This window comes from Myodes glareolus, chromosome 1 (genome assembly GCF_982192425.1).
Source record: "Myodes glareolus chromosome 1, mMyoGla1.1, whole genome shotgun sequence".
NCBI lineage: Eukaryota > Metazoa > Chordata > Mammalia > Rodentia > Cricetidae > Myodes > Myodes glareolus.
Window position 1 is genome coordinate 100,076,764 of NC_142026.1, and position 15,908 is coordinate 100,092,671.

Genomic DNA, 15,908 nt, shown 5'->3' on the forward strand with positions numbered 1-15,908 from the left:
TTACACACTGTAAATCATTTAGAGGTTTTCTTCATCTTTGAATCTTTCTTTATTGTATGTCTCTCTTTTTCTGACCACATGAGTCTTTAATTTGCCAAACAATATGGGTAGGATTAAAGCCATGGCTTTGACAGCTGGATCCAGACCATTCCTTAACTTTGTGAGATTCCAGCCTCATGGTGGAGGTACTGGCTATAGCCATGTTTATTGCCAAAACTCTATAGTGTTTCAAGGTCCCTGCCAGCAAGCAAGCTGCAGCAGTGTACTCACAAATCACACTCAAATGCTCCATAGTCAGACTGCCTGCCTGAAAGATTCAAAGTTTGCCCTGACAGGATGGCCCAGAGAGCTAGCATTTTAAAACAGCGTGGCTTTTTTCCTGCTATGGCTAAAACCCAAAAAGCATGAGGTCAGCTTTTTGTCAACACAATTTAAGTGTTTCGTGGCAGGACCTCTTAAAGAGCTGAAGTGTTTTGCAGCTAAAGCTGAGTGAGAAAGCCTCTATTAAATGAGAGTGCTTGGTTGCCTCTAGCAAGCAGAGCAGACTCGCAAAGTTGCTGCTACAAAAAAAAAAACAACAACAACAACAAAAAACATGCCTTACTCTATTCTTTCCCAAGCTTTCTCAGGCTTTCTGTGGAAGCAGTTATCCATGTGGACATCATTCTGTAACATGAGGGCCTGCTTTGTTGGGGTTTCTGTCCTGCAATTGTGGATTTGGGGAATTAAGGGTCTGCAGAGTCTTGGACCCCAGCTGTGTGTGTAAAGTCCACTCTGTGAGCCTCAGTCTTGAAGCATGGTAGGTATTCAGACAGTGGCCTGCTTTGTATCATCTTCATTAGAATCCTGTTACCATTTTTATACTCCTGAGGTCTTCTGGAAATGGATACTTAATAATTTTATTGAGAAATTTTTTATAGCAAATGCAATAAGAAATAGTATTTATCACTGGAGAGAAGATTAAGGTAAAACAATGTTTTTACAGTCAATGAAGGGGAGGTTATGAATTGGAGAAAGGATAGCACACAATAAAGATCATCTTCAAGCTTATGGATGTATCTGCAGTGAGATACACCCTTCACCACAAGCCAAAATATGTCCTTTCCATGTGAGTTACCTTCAGGCATGGTGTTTTGTCACAGTAGCAGGAAAATGAACCACTACCATTGTGGCCGACTTACTCATTAGACCATCAATGTGACCTCATGCAATCCAATACCCTTCAAATGCTTTTTCTAATAGTCATATACTATTGTGTCTCATAACCATCATATAATGTTAAATTACAGGTTTAGAAGTTTTTCAAGTATCACCCAAAATTATTTATGAACAAAAATATGTAAGCAAATGAAAAGAATTCAGAATAAATGCCATGGTCATAAAAGATACACTGGTATTTCCTAATACCAGCAGAGTTTTGAATGTGAAGCTGCTTTTAATGGAGATAGGAAAATAGCTCCATGGAATGGAGAAGAGGAAAGAATAGGAAACCCACTACTAACTGAGGAGCTATTGGCATTTGACAGTTGCTAGAAGATGAAGAGTCATGTTTATTTAAAGATGTGACTCCTGGTAGGTTGACTATGCACAAGGATTGGCCCCAGTCCCAAGACTAGCCAGGCAATGCAAAATAGACTTGATATGTAAGGGGAAAAAGGAAGATATTTGAAGGTGGTGGGAAGCAATGGGAAGGGAGAGAAGGTAATAAGGAGAGCACTTGGGTGAAGAAATGAATATGTCCAAAATAAATAAAATGGGGGTGTGGGGGTGGATGTAAGGGGAGATGGGTAGAGAGAAGGGACAAGGGGAGGATTCAGAAGACCTTGGGGGAATGGGATGGGTGGGATGGAGGAAGGGTGGATTTGGGAGCAGGGAAGTAAATATCTTAATTAAGAGAGCCATTTTAGGATTTTCAAGAGACTTGTCTCTAGAGGGGTTCCCAGGTCCAAGGAGAGGTCCCCAGGTTGTTCCTTGGGCAGCAGAGGAGAGGGTGCCTGAACTGGCCTTGTCCCATAGCCACACTGATGAATATCTTGCATATCATCATAGAACCTTCATCTGGTGATGAATGGAGACAGAGACAGAGACCCACATTGGGGCACTGGACTTAGCTCCCAAGGTCCAAATGAGGAGCAGAAGGAGGGAGAACATGAACAAGGAAGTCAGGATCACGAGGGGTGCATCCACCCACTGAGATGGTGGGACTGATCTAATGGGAGCTCCCCAAGGCCAGCTGGACTGGTAGTGATGGAGCATGTGATCAAAATGGACACTCTGAATGTGACTGGCAATGCAGGCTGACTGAGAAGCCAAGGACAATGACATTGGGTATTGATTCTACTTCATGGACTGACTTTGTGGGAGCCTGGTTTGTTTGGATGCTCACCTTTATAGACCTGGATGAAGGGGGGAGGACCTTGGACTTCCCACGGGGCAGGGGACCCTGACTGCTCTTAGGACTAGAGAGGGAGGGTGAGTTGGGGAGGGGGGGAAAAGGAGGCAGGGAGAAAGTGGAAATTTTTAATAAATAAATAAATAAGTAAATAAAAGAAAGAAAGGAGAAAATGAATTTGACACAGAAAAAAATTAAAAAAATAAAAAAAACTTCAAAATTGTTAATTAGGGAAAATTACTACAAAAGTAGATATGAGTGAGTTTTATCCCTCTCATTTCCACACAAACACAATAATTTATTTAAAAATGTATCAGAAACATAATGAGTCTAAGAACAAGAAAGAATACAGTATACCTATGAAACTGTCTAACTCCCAATAACCAGATTGTTCTATTTATATTTTTTTTAAAAAATGAGTCATTTGCTTCTACATTTAAGAACTGCAAGAGGAAAAGAATGAAAAAATGGAAATTGATCTCCACTTAACCTAGCTCAAGAGCCAATTGCTTTAATTTGAAATATTCTTTGATTATGTGGGTAATAACCATGGCTAGCATGAATGCATCTTAGGAGTCCAACTACTTGTTAAGTGCATGGATATCTGCCAATCTGGCTTTTTTGAAAAATGTGTTACTTGGTTTCATTGGAATTTCTATTTTAGTTTAAAATCCAGAATTAAACACAACTTAGCAATAGTCTTGATAACAATAACTCTGTGCAAGTATATCATATACTTGGTGATATTCACTCTCTCCTTTTCTTCTAACTATTCCCCCACATCTAGTCTCCTTTATTCTTCCAATTTTGCTTCTACTAGTAAGATGCATATATAAGTAGCTTTAAGATGAGTCAGTGATTAAGACCACTGCCTGTGCTTCCAAAGGTCCTGAGTTTAGTTCCCAGTGACCTCATGGTGCTCACAACCCTCTGTAATGAGATCTGGTGCCCTCGTGAGTAAGAGACTGCTCAGTCATTCTTATCAACTTAGACTGTGAAACCCAATATGGACTACTTCAACAGAACCAACATATACAGGCTGCCCATGCATGCTTCAGCATTGCCAGAGCAAGAATTTTATTTCATTTTCATTAATCTACATGAAATCTAATGCCTTAGAGCAAGACAAGCACAAATATTTGTCTTTTCAAGTCTGGCTTATTTCATTTAATGGGATGATCTATAGTTACTTCTATTGTTATGTCAACAACAGAGAAAAGAAAAAGGATAAAGTCTTTACAGTTAAAAAGAAAGAGAGTCTTTGGATGTAGAGGCACACACCTTTAATTTCAACACTTGGGAGTCAGAAACAGGTGGATATCTTTGAGTTCAAGGACAACCTGGTCTATAAAGTGAGTGCCAGAACAGCCAAAGATACACAGAGAAACCTAGGCTCAAAAAAAACCCCCACAAATTAAAGATAAAATTAAAAGAAATTAAGTTTAAAATAAAACCACATAAAGATGAAAAATACATAGAGAGTCTGAATACTGCATGTTATTGTGTTGTCTTTAAATAGTTTGATGGCTGAAGAAGAAACAATAGCTGCTGAAAGACATTTGACTACAAATGCTGATGGATTCATACAATATATATATATATATTCTAAACTGCTTTGACTTCAAAATTTAACTCAAAAGATATGTTACTTTGGAGAAGATGCTTTGTTTTTATTTCCACAGAAAATGAGAAGCTATAGATTCATTCTGGGTTAAGAAAAATCAAGTTTGATCAATGAAGATCCCCTGAAGAAATCTCCAATAGGAGGGGATAGCCCAGATGCCAAAGTTCTACATCAAGAACAGTTTCAAGATTGCTGGCTGAAATAATCATGCCTCACAGAATATTCCAGTCAAGACTTGGCCATAATTCAACATTTTCTTTAGGTCCCAGTAAGATTATCAGCACCCCCCAATCAGCAGGAAGTAACCTAATAAACTATACCCACATTCCCCCCAAAAATGGATTATGGATGTTCTTCTTTGTTTGCAGTGTTGGTTACAAGTTGTATGAATAATGGTCAGAAAGAAAGCCAAACAAAGGAGATTAGATTCAGAGTTTTTGTTTTGAAAAAAAGGGGTGATTGCTGTGGGACAATGGTCTTGTATTATTCTAATAAAATGTTAATTGGCCAGTAGCCAGGCAGGAAGTACAGGCAGGACAACCAGGCAGGGAGTAGAGACAGGGCAACGAGAACAAAAGAATTCTGGGAAGAGGAAACAGTTAGTCTGTAGTCATCACCCAGATACAAAGGAAACAAGATGATAATGCCTCACTAATAAAATGTACAAAGCCACATACTAACATAGACAAGAATAATTGGCTAATTTAAGATATAAGAATTAGTTAATAAGCCTGAACTAATAGGCCACCCACTTTTTGATTAATGTAAACCTCTGTGTGTCTCTTTGGGACTGATCGGCTATAGGACCTGGAGGGGGCAGAAATCTCTGTCAACACATTAGTACAAATCAGATTTAAAAACAAAACCTAAAAGTAATATATAAATAGTTTTATTAGATTAATGTTATATAAATTTGTAAATAGACCAAGTCTAACATTTAAGAGAAGCCATAGCAAGGACATATATCCTTAATATTGTGAAAGGATTCTTGTGAAATATCCTCTTAATTCCAGGAATCTTATTCATAGAAAGAATCTGATTCCTTCTAAAAACATGAATCAACAAAAATCAAATAAACAAAAGAACCACACCTCTCAACAGACTGAAATCACAGTCTATCTGTATAAAACTACAGTCCTCAACCAAGCTGGAGAAACAGAAATTTAATTTTGTTGCCTTTTTAAAATTTTAAATGTATGTGTGTATGAGTGTATAGTACATGCATATAATTGGTAATGAAGGGTTGACTATCTGTGCTCTAAGAAAGCTAGGAAAGGTTGCCAGATGGCTTCTTCTCTTTGCTCACTGCCTGTCTCCACTCCCCAGAGTTGGGATTTTAGCCATGTGCAGCCAGACCAAGGTTCCCCTATGACTACTGGAGATTCAAATTCTACAGAGATTTTTGTTATCTACTGAGCATCCTCCCCAGGTCAGTCACTCAGCAAGGGTTTTCAAGTGGTATTGGCATATGACTCCCTGGAAGAAGGATGGGGAGCAACATGACCACACTGGCTTCCTGCTGCTGATGCAGGAGTATGGACAAATGGTCTAACTATGTGGGAAAAGACAGACACTGTAGATCACATGCAGCAGGGATTCAGCCAGCTAGCAACTTACAGAGAAATGCCTCCTTAAAGAGCCTAAAATAATTGTTAGGATTAGTGATAAAAGGGCAAATTTTCCAGCTTCCTTATGAGGGAAGAAGAGTTACGTTTGCAATAACACATGATAGAATTAGCGATGTCCTCCACATAAATGAGAGCTTCATAGGAGGGGCAATTACTCCACCTCTAGCACTGGAGAGAAAGAACACGTGACATGTATCACCACATGTCATTGTCAATGGCCTGACATATGTGGCAGTCTGGACTGAGCCAGCTGAAGAACTGTGGCCACACTAGCACATTTAAGAAAGAGAATTTCACTATAATGCTCCACCTCTGACTTCCTGTTCTTTATAAAACTATCCAGTAAAAGCACCCATTTTTGCGTCATCCTTAGAATGAATGGGCTTATGTGATTCCAGTTGAGTGGCCAAAAGATAATTATTTTTATTTGGTTAAATCAATGCATTAGTAGAGGCTCCTAGCCCTCTCAGGAAAATTAGCTGTTATTATTTATGAGTTGACTTTCATTTTAAATATACTTAAATTCACAATGAGCAGGATGTACAGATGAAACTATTGAAAAACTAAAGGGAAAGAAGCACATGGAATGAAGGCATTTTCTTTTTACAAACTCTCTTTCATTGGTTCTCTATTGCCTCTCTCCCACTCACAGCTTTGTTCCTCTTTGCCTCAATTTCTTTGAAGCCAGCTGGACTGGGACTGATGGAGCATGTGATCAAACCAGAATCTCTGAACGTGGCCGACAATGACGGCTGACAGAGAAGCCAAGGACAATGGCACTGGGTTTTGATTCTGCTGCATGTACTGCCTTTGTGGGAGCCTAGTCTGTTTGGAAGCTCACCTTCCTAGACCTGGATGGAGGGGGGAGGACCTTGAACTTCCCACAGGGCAGGTAACCCTGACTGCTCTTTGGACTGAAGAGGGAGGGTGAGGAGGGGAGGAGGAGGGAGAAGGAAATGGGAGGAGGTGGAAATTAAAAAAATAAAATAAAATAAAAAAGCAGGGGCAGGTGGTAATCTTTAGACAAGGATATTTTCGTTATCAGCAGGATTTCTTGCAAAAAGGGATAAAAGCACAACTTCATTAGCTGGTAGTGAGTTACCTGCTGCTTGAAGATGCAAGCCATGTCTGTGGTTCAACTCTGTGTTTCCGTCATGTCTCAGCACAGAGTCGACCTCCAAGAGTCCCATTTTTTCCTCACAGCCTGTAGATAGGAAGTAGGCATATAAGAGAAACCTGATCATACAGTAACTGAGGATTTGGATAAATGATTATGCCTCTGTATAAAGACAGCAGAATGAAAGAGTACTAATCAATTAGATAAAGCAAAACAAACGGTGGGAATCTGATGAATGTCCACATGAGGAGGAAACTACAATGTCACGTCATTACACTTTTATTCTTTAAAGGGGAGGAAAACTGTCTTTTTCAAATCATCAACAAAGTTACAACCACTAAGTAGTCACAAAGGACTCTCAGTCCTTCTCATGCCTTCCTTATCAGCTGTTGGAGTTCATTTAAAGTCGTCCTTTTTCATGCCTTAGAACATTGCAGAAGAGTTCCAAAGTAAGTGCCTGCTTACAGCTGCACACAGACAGTTGGAGGGAGGGCACTTGTTTGTTTCCGGCAGCTTGGTGGCTCAGACCTGAAATAATCACAAAGAAACTGTATTATTTAAATCACTGCTTGGCACATTAGCTCTAGCTTCTTATTAACTAACTCTTACATCTTAATTTAACCCATCTCCATTAATCTGTGCATCACCATGAGGTCATGCCCTACCAGCAAATTTTAGTACATCTCTCTCCATCGGAGCTACATGGCTTCTCTCTGACTCTGCCCCTTTTTCTCCTTGATTTAGTTTAGTTTTCCCCACCTACCTAAGATTTGCCCTGCTAGAGGTACAAAGCAGTTTCATTATTTGATAATCGTAATGACAGCATACAGAAGGAAATCCCACATCAGACATTTATGGTGGCTTTATGGAATACTGCCAAGAGGTCTGGATGCTTCGATTAAGGAAGTATGGCAGGGTCCTGAAGATGACCATATCACAAAATACAGTGGAAAGTTTAACCCATCATCATCACATCATTCTGAGGTAATGACCAATCTTTGTTAATTTGTTTAGAACACAAAATTAAAATAATAATGTATATCCCAGTACTAATAATTAGCCATATAATTTAAATACTGCAAAGTTCAATTGGAGCAATATGGAACTGAAGATAGTCATGCAACATAGAAAAACAAACATTATATGATAGCCAATGATGTCTGTGTTTCACAATTAGGGAAAATAATTGGAAAAATATAATTTTGACTCATGGATCTAAATGATGATGTGTAATCAACTGGAAGAGAAAAAAATGTTGAATATTGCAAGGAAATCCTTTAATTAAAATTTTATAATGAAGCTTCACAGTAAACTCTCTTTAAGCTATAGTTAGGCAAGGCTTCATGAAGAACTAACTCTGATAAATATATTTAGATAAGTTGTTCATTCAAACTTTAAGTTATATTGATGTCATTGCAACCTGTATAGTTATCATATTAGTGATATAATGTTTGTGTATCATTCAATTTTTGTGTATTAATCCAATTCAAGAACTGAATTGGACCACTCATCACTGGTATGTGTCCCAAGGTAATTACTCCATTAAAAAATAAAATAATGTACTGACATTTAAAAGAAGCCATGATTCTATAATTTGGCAGTAATCCTGATACTTACTCAGGTATGGAATTTTCCTTGCTATGAACTTAGCTTTGCAGAGGACCATTACCTTGCTACAGATTTCCTGGATATTTAGAAAACTGCAACTTACACATAGAAAGGTAGAAACAGTGATAGAAACAACTAGAAAAGTTGTACTGTTACTCTCTTGGAAGAAAAGCCATAGTAATGGCAAAATATACATTGAAGGCACAAGCCTGCTGCAACTGAAGTAAGAGCTTTGAATCATTCTCTTTTCTCAAAATGTTTTTTATAAGTTTTACAACCACACATTTTTCCTGTCCTTGAGAGATCTCAGTAAGCTTCTCACTAATCTTAGACTCTGCAGTCTTGGATCTAACTTTTCTATAAGAATCTAGTTGAAAGGAAATCATGAAGAAGGTAGTTCCTCCATTTCCCAGTTCTGTGAAGGGATGGAGGCATCTATTGATTGGATATTAGCTCTAAATTTAAAATTATCTTTTATCAGGAAAACAAAAAAAGATCAGAGCACATGCAGATAGTGATACCAACTACAACCTGAATCCAGGATGTTGTGTTTGTAATAATGGTGGTGGTGGGTCCTCTTGGCTAATGACTAGTTCTTGCTCTTTGGGATACTATGTAGATACTCAGTTGTATCTATGTAACTATATAGATATTCACAGATATTTCTACTTGTGCTATCTCTTGGGAGACTTCTTGGGATAAGCATCACATTTTGACTTAGTGATCACTCAGCAATGAAAAGACTTTCTTTCTCAACTACCTTGATGAAGCTTTCTAGGTTGGAATAAGAATTGCTTTTGAGTATATTTCTCTACAACTGAAAACAACAAGTATTTGGATACTAAACAATGAATCTCAACAATTTATAGATTAAATATAAAGTCATTCAGAAATTAAAAGCAAGATATTATTGAAGGATAATGAAAGATTTCACAGATGTGGTGAGGTTGTTCTAAGGAAATGTTTAGGGTGAAACTTATGACTTTTAATGTTTATGATATAAAATAAAAAGAATTGAAGTTAATGGTGTAAGCTGAAGCCTCCAGGATTTAGAAAAATATGAAAAAGTTAATAGTAACAAGAGTACAGGGAAAGAAGTGATAAAAAGGAAAACAAAATTGGAGGAAAGAAACCAATTCAAACCTAGAAGAATAGTGGGACGCAATCAACAGAGCCAGAGTTACCTCTTTGTAAGCCTAGCAAGCCTGCTCAAAGAAGAAGAAAGCAGGCTATTGGCATTATGGGCAAAAAAGAGACATTTTTGAGGATCTACAAACATTAAAAGAAGATGCAGAAATATAATACAGAGAATTTCTCAGTGCATTTGAAAACTTACAAAAAATGGGCAATTCTTCAAAAAAAAATCACAGATGTAAGGGTAATCCTCATGCTCAGCAGTACATGGCCAGCACAAAACAAACCCAATGGTGAATTTGTATACATTTGTCTCGTATTTCTTTGCTTGCTCATTTTCTGCCTCACCAGTCTTTTGCTTGTATATTATGATTTCCAATTTTGTAATTTTAAGGATTTTTGTTTCACATGTGTTTCCTGTGTTTTTCCTCCATTCTTATTATGTTTTTGCTGTTGTTTACTTACTTTCTAAAGAGAGAGAAAGAGAAAGTGTGGAGTTGGATGAGATGAGGAGGATCTGGAAAGAGGTGGGGGAGGGGGATCAGAATACACTGTACAGAATCCATTGTATGACCAGAATACACTGTACAAATTTTTAATAAGAAAATAAAAAACAACTACAGTTCTCAGAAATAGCATAAAATAAAGCACACACACACACGCGTGCGCACACACACACACAAACCAGAATTGTTCTTTATATTTGCATTTAACAATAAAAATGAGTAGGTTCACTGGCTAAGGCCTAATATTTCTCCAGCAGAGGGGTCTTGACCAGATCAAAGTGGCAGGAATGAACTGCCTCCTGTCTGTGGGTTCTCAAATCCAACCAAAAAGATATGCTACGTACATACCCACGTAGTATGCATGTTTATACCCAGACACTATTGCTTTTCTCAGTCTTCATGAGGGGATTTCTTATTACAGTGGCCAGTGGTTAATTCAGAAATCCATAACTGATCAACAAAATGCTGAGAATAAGTGATGGTGGAGTGCATCGTCCTAATTGGAACAGATTTATCACCTCTTCCAAGGCTCAAGGAACATTCTAGAAAATGTGAAAGAAAGAATGTAAGAGATGGGATGGGAGGAGCACAGCAAAATGATGTCCTCTGCACATAGCCTGTGCACTTCTGAACTCACTTCTATATTTATAGGCATAAGACCAGTACAGGATCAACATTTCATTACCTGAGTGGCCAGGTTCTGTGATGCTCTAACTCTCCCATGTGTTTAATGGCAACAAGTGGTTTCTAGGGAAGGGAATGTCAGCTAATCAGTGGTATAGCCACTGTCAAGTTACCCGTGTTCCATTGAATAACCACCTACACACAGACATAAAAGAAACTCTGATTAAACTCAGCAGATCATACACAAAAAGAAGACATGAAATTAGGAGGGTACTTATTAGAAAGATAAGGGTTTCAGGATAGAGAAAGGGAGGCAAAAGGAGGAAACTGAAAGTAGAAACACATATTCATTATGCACATGATGTTTAAGACTGTCCAGAACTTTAAAACAAAAACCAGCGGCAAAAATAACCACATTATTAACTGAAAGAAAAGTGTTGACTGTGAGCTCTTCACTTTTGTTTAATATCCCAAATCAGAAACAGATGAAGTATTACCAAACAGAAGTTTCTGGTAGTGTAAAATTATACTAGAATTCTGTTATGGATTAAGATGCTTTTGATAAATATTATGAAGGATAGAAGGAAACCTGAAGAAAACACCTAGAGCAGAATTCATGTTTTTCAAGATTATATAGGCAGGAGAGATGAGAACATATCACTTGGTACAGAAAGTATTACTTCAAAACTCAACTCACAACTCTATAAAGTAGGTAACATTTACAAATATATTCATAAGGAAATTCAATAAAGTTCATAAAAACCTTGCAAGTTTTCTAGACTAAAAAATATAGTATATTCTTAGCAAAAATTAAAGATCAAAATAAACTGAGAACATTGTCATGACTAGGGAGACTCAATATTGAAATGTCAATGTTTCTAAGTATAAATCCCAAGACGATTTGATAAAAACTGACTAATTGAATTTAAGATATATGTGACAGTACAAGAGATCTGAAGTCTTGAGAAGGCAAAACAATAGTGAAGATTCAAACTGCCTACCTGAAAGGAATATTATAAAGATATGAAAATCAAGATAAACTTGGAAAAGCATAAAGATAGGAAAGAGATTAGTGGTAAAGAATCCAGGAATGTTATTAGTTGATAAGAAATGTAAAAAGTTTATGGAAACATGATGGTATTTTCTTGTGATGGTGCTAGAACAAGGAACTATGGGTACACAAAGACCCTCATTCATAACTAAAATGATACCTGCAGATAAACCAGTCACTACAAATGCAAATTAAAATGTTGTAGAAAAACTTATAATAATATGTTCATAGACAAAATAACAACATATTATGTTGTTACATTACAAATAGAGACTACCATAAAAGAAAAGAGGCTTAGACTTGAGTAAAATTAAAAACTACTTCCCACAAGACATTGAAACAGGAAATAGAAGCACAAAAATTGCAGGGAAATACTTACAAAGAATGTTTTAATAAAAGGCTTGATTTTTGAAGAGATAATTCCACAAATCAATAATAGTAAAAGTGAGGAAAGCCTCAAATGCACATTTCAAAAACAAAGATACATAATGTTAACAATGATATAAAAAAATGCTCTGTGTCATTAAGTTAACTTGTGGTAAAACCACACACACACACACACAAACAGTCAATGACAAATTTACTAAAGTAGATTAAATAAGAGAGAAACAATTCTAAGTGTTAAGAGAATATGGAGTGTGTAAAGGTCATTGCACTGCTCGTTGGAAGCATGACACACAGTCACTTGAAGGAAAGGTTAGACAGTATTCAGAACATTACACAGACAAACATCATGTCCCTTGTGTGTATATCAAAGTTGGTGGGTAGGAAGGTGGGGAAGAGTGGAAAAGAGGCATACATGATCAAAGTATATTGTGTGAAATTAAAACAGTTTTCAAAAAGTGAAAAAAGAAAGCAAAAATCCAATATTCATGAACTGCAGAGAACACACATATTTAGCAAGGAGGGGGACTCTTCATAATGAAAGCCCTGCATTGGAAAGCAGAGATGTACTCAGCACCAAGTTAAGGCAGAAAATACTGAGCTATAATCGGATCTAAGAGAGAAGAACACCCTCTGCAAATATGTCAAGATGCTATATAAATATTAATTCCATTTTTACAGTCCATAAATTCATATACCACTGTGATGCCAGCTATCAAGAAAATGAGCAATTCACCAGCAGAAAATAGCACAACACAATATAACAATATTCACTGTTTGCTTTAAGACAAACTATCAGGGAGAAAAATGAAGTGGTTTTTCAAAGACTGGGAAAAGTAAAAGATTCAGCAAGCAAATGAATTTTCAGTATAGATGATGCTCAATAAGAGATGTGCTAAATGGTTATGTCAGTTAAACAAAACTAAAGACAAGATACAGCAAATATCAGAGGAGCAGAGAGCTTCACCTATGTGCATATGTGTTTGTGTATGTGTATGTTTGTGCACACACACATTTGTGCATTCATGGGTGTCTGTATGTGCAAAGTCACACTATAAAGAATTAGACATGAAAAATTATTTTGAAGACAGCATGATTATAATACAAATGAAGGCAGTGAGACTCAGGATATAATTGTGTTTTCTAAATAATAGGAATGTTTCAAAGACTTAGAGACACAAGATACAATCCTACCAATCCTCGCCAGTGAGGTTTTGTTCAAAGAGTTTAATAAATCTGTTTTGAATAAAACTTATTTGCTCTTTTCAACCTCAAAGGGGCTGGAAGCACAAGGTTCTCCTCAGAACAAAATCTGTGCTGGTAACCATTGTAGGAATTTCATCCAGCAGTCAATCATACTGGGGTGGCTTGGCCCAATGGGTGCTCTTCTCTGGGGTACTTGACCAGGCAAGGGCCCCTGCGTAGGATGTCTCTTGGGTGTGGGTGACCTGGCAGCGAGTCATGAAAACACACATTTAGGAACGAGCAGCGGGAGAAACGGTGAGGGAGTATTGGCTGGATCTGTAGTGGCCGCAGCCTTGTTCTGTATTGTGAGTGTCGTTATTGATTGGCACCTGTTAGTAAATCTAACTTGATCACAGACAGAGATTTTTCCTTCTGTAGTTAAGCCTGCAAGAGAAAATTTATTGCAGATACTTGTCATAGGGCAGAGAGAACACCCCAAACTCTGAACTCAACCACATTGGAACAAATATCTGGAGGATTTGTGATCACTAGTGTGACAAACACACACTACCCATGTTGCTAATTGGCTTTACTGGAACTTGTATCTACATGGCATGTTGGAGTTTCACAACCTTAACAAGGAGTTCACTGAGTTAGAGTCCTGTCTTCCTATATATACTGGTAAAAGATGCAACACTTAGAAATACTCCAAGGGGGAAAAAACCACAAAAATAAAAACTTTCAATTAACAGTTTTCTGAAATTGGCCAGCAAATCTGGCTCAGTTGGTAAAAGTGCTTGACATTAAATCTGAGGACACAAGTTCAAGCCCTGGGACTCATATAATGGAAGAAGAAAACTCATTCCCACAAGCTGTCCTCTGACCTGCACACCAATGTGTACTTGTAAGTATGCACATGCACACACATGCACAGAGGGAGAGAGAGAGAGAGAGAGAGAGAGAGAGAGAGAGAGAGAGAGAGAGAGAAATGCAAAAATATGCTTTGAAAGTTTTCTGAAGTAAGTGACCTAAAGGTGAGGTTGCTGTTTACAGTCTGAAAGTGACTTGTCTGAACATTGGTCCGGCTGGGAGAATGCTGACATCATCTTGAGAAATCCTTGTGCTGGAGAGAAGACTAACACACAACGAGCTGAGGGGAAAAATCTAAGTCACTGGCTTTTGACCAGGAGGACACCTTACCAAATCCAAGTATGCTGCAAGCCAAGGCTTTAAAATCTCTAAGAAAGTAAAGAAGACACACGACAGGGACCCTGAACTCGGAGTCCTGACTGGGTTTTGAAAGTCGGCCTGGGCCACCACAGCAGGCTGATTATCAAAACCTGAACTGTCAGCAATGGAATTAGATGCTCTCCAGATGGACCTGTATCCTCAACACTCCTCCCTAAGTCTGCTCTGCAGAGCGCCTCCTCACCTCCCCTTAGGACCACACTAGCATCTGTGTTTGAACCCCTCCAACCTGAGATGGGACTGATTACAAATGGCTCCTTTCTGCTCCCCCTTTACCCACTTCTATGATAAAGCATGTGACTATTGAGAATAATTTCCAAGGTTTGGCTGCTACATCAAAACCACAATCAGTGCAAATGATCTTTATGGAAATATGAAATTAGAAACTGGTGTTCTGTGTTGATGGGCAAGTGAACTCGGTGAGCAGAAGGAGAAGCTAATGAAAATGAAAAACGATTTGGCTGACACCTGGCCGGTGCAGTATGTTTATCTGGGAATGACTATGCTCATTTGTCCCCCAAATTAAAACACCAACGCAGACTTGATAGTATTGAGGCCAACTTGGAGGTGGGGCATTTTCAGCAGTGTTTGAACAATATAGAAGATGGTAAACACATACAGTCATTACGTTGAGGTTATTGGAATAACACTGAAAATCATCATATTCTCCAAACAAATCCACTTCCAGGTAAGAGCTATATCATCACAAATGTTTAGCTTTATCATGCTCCTGTCCTATTATTTCCACTTTCACTCTATCATTTTTGTAACAAAGACAAAGGCCAAACCTTGTCTGTCCTTCTGTTCTGTAATGTGTTGCAATGTGTTGTTTGGATTTTCTTTCTTTCCACCTACCAACATACTCAAAATTTGCATGTCTTTAACGCGTTTATTTGTTACCCACCCACAAACGGCCACCTCCTCTATCTTATTAGACGTGCAACTCTGCACGCAGCCACGGCCTCCTCTGTCCCACCTACTCTTTCTTCCACTGCTTCAGAAGTTTGGGCCCAGTCTTCACAATTACCCTTTGAGTGGTCACCATTGACTTCCTGGTCTTGAACGGCAGTGGCCTTTGCTTTAAACTTTATCTCTTTGAGCTCTCTACCTCAAAGCTGGTCAGAGGCTGTTCCTTGTTGGAGTTCCAGTGAGAACAAAGGCTGTCTTATCTAAAGAGCTGTCCTCTGAAAGTGTTTAATTTCACCCTGCTTTTAGAAACAAACGCACGTGGCTACCGTAATCTGGTGCTGTCTGGTGCAGTGCTACTATCAGAATGCCACATAGCTGAGATGCTGTGGATGTGTAAATTAGTTTGGGGACTGGTATCTATTTCTCACCAGAATACCTGTTTTCACCTGAACTCCTCAGTAGTTCTTAGTTCTTGGAGAGTAAAGAGAGATAAAAAGG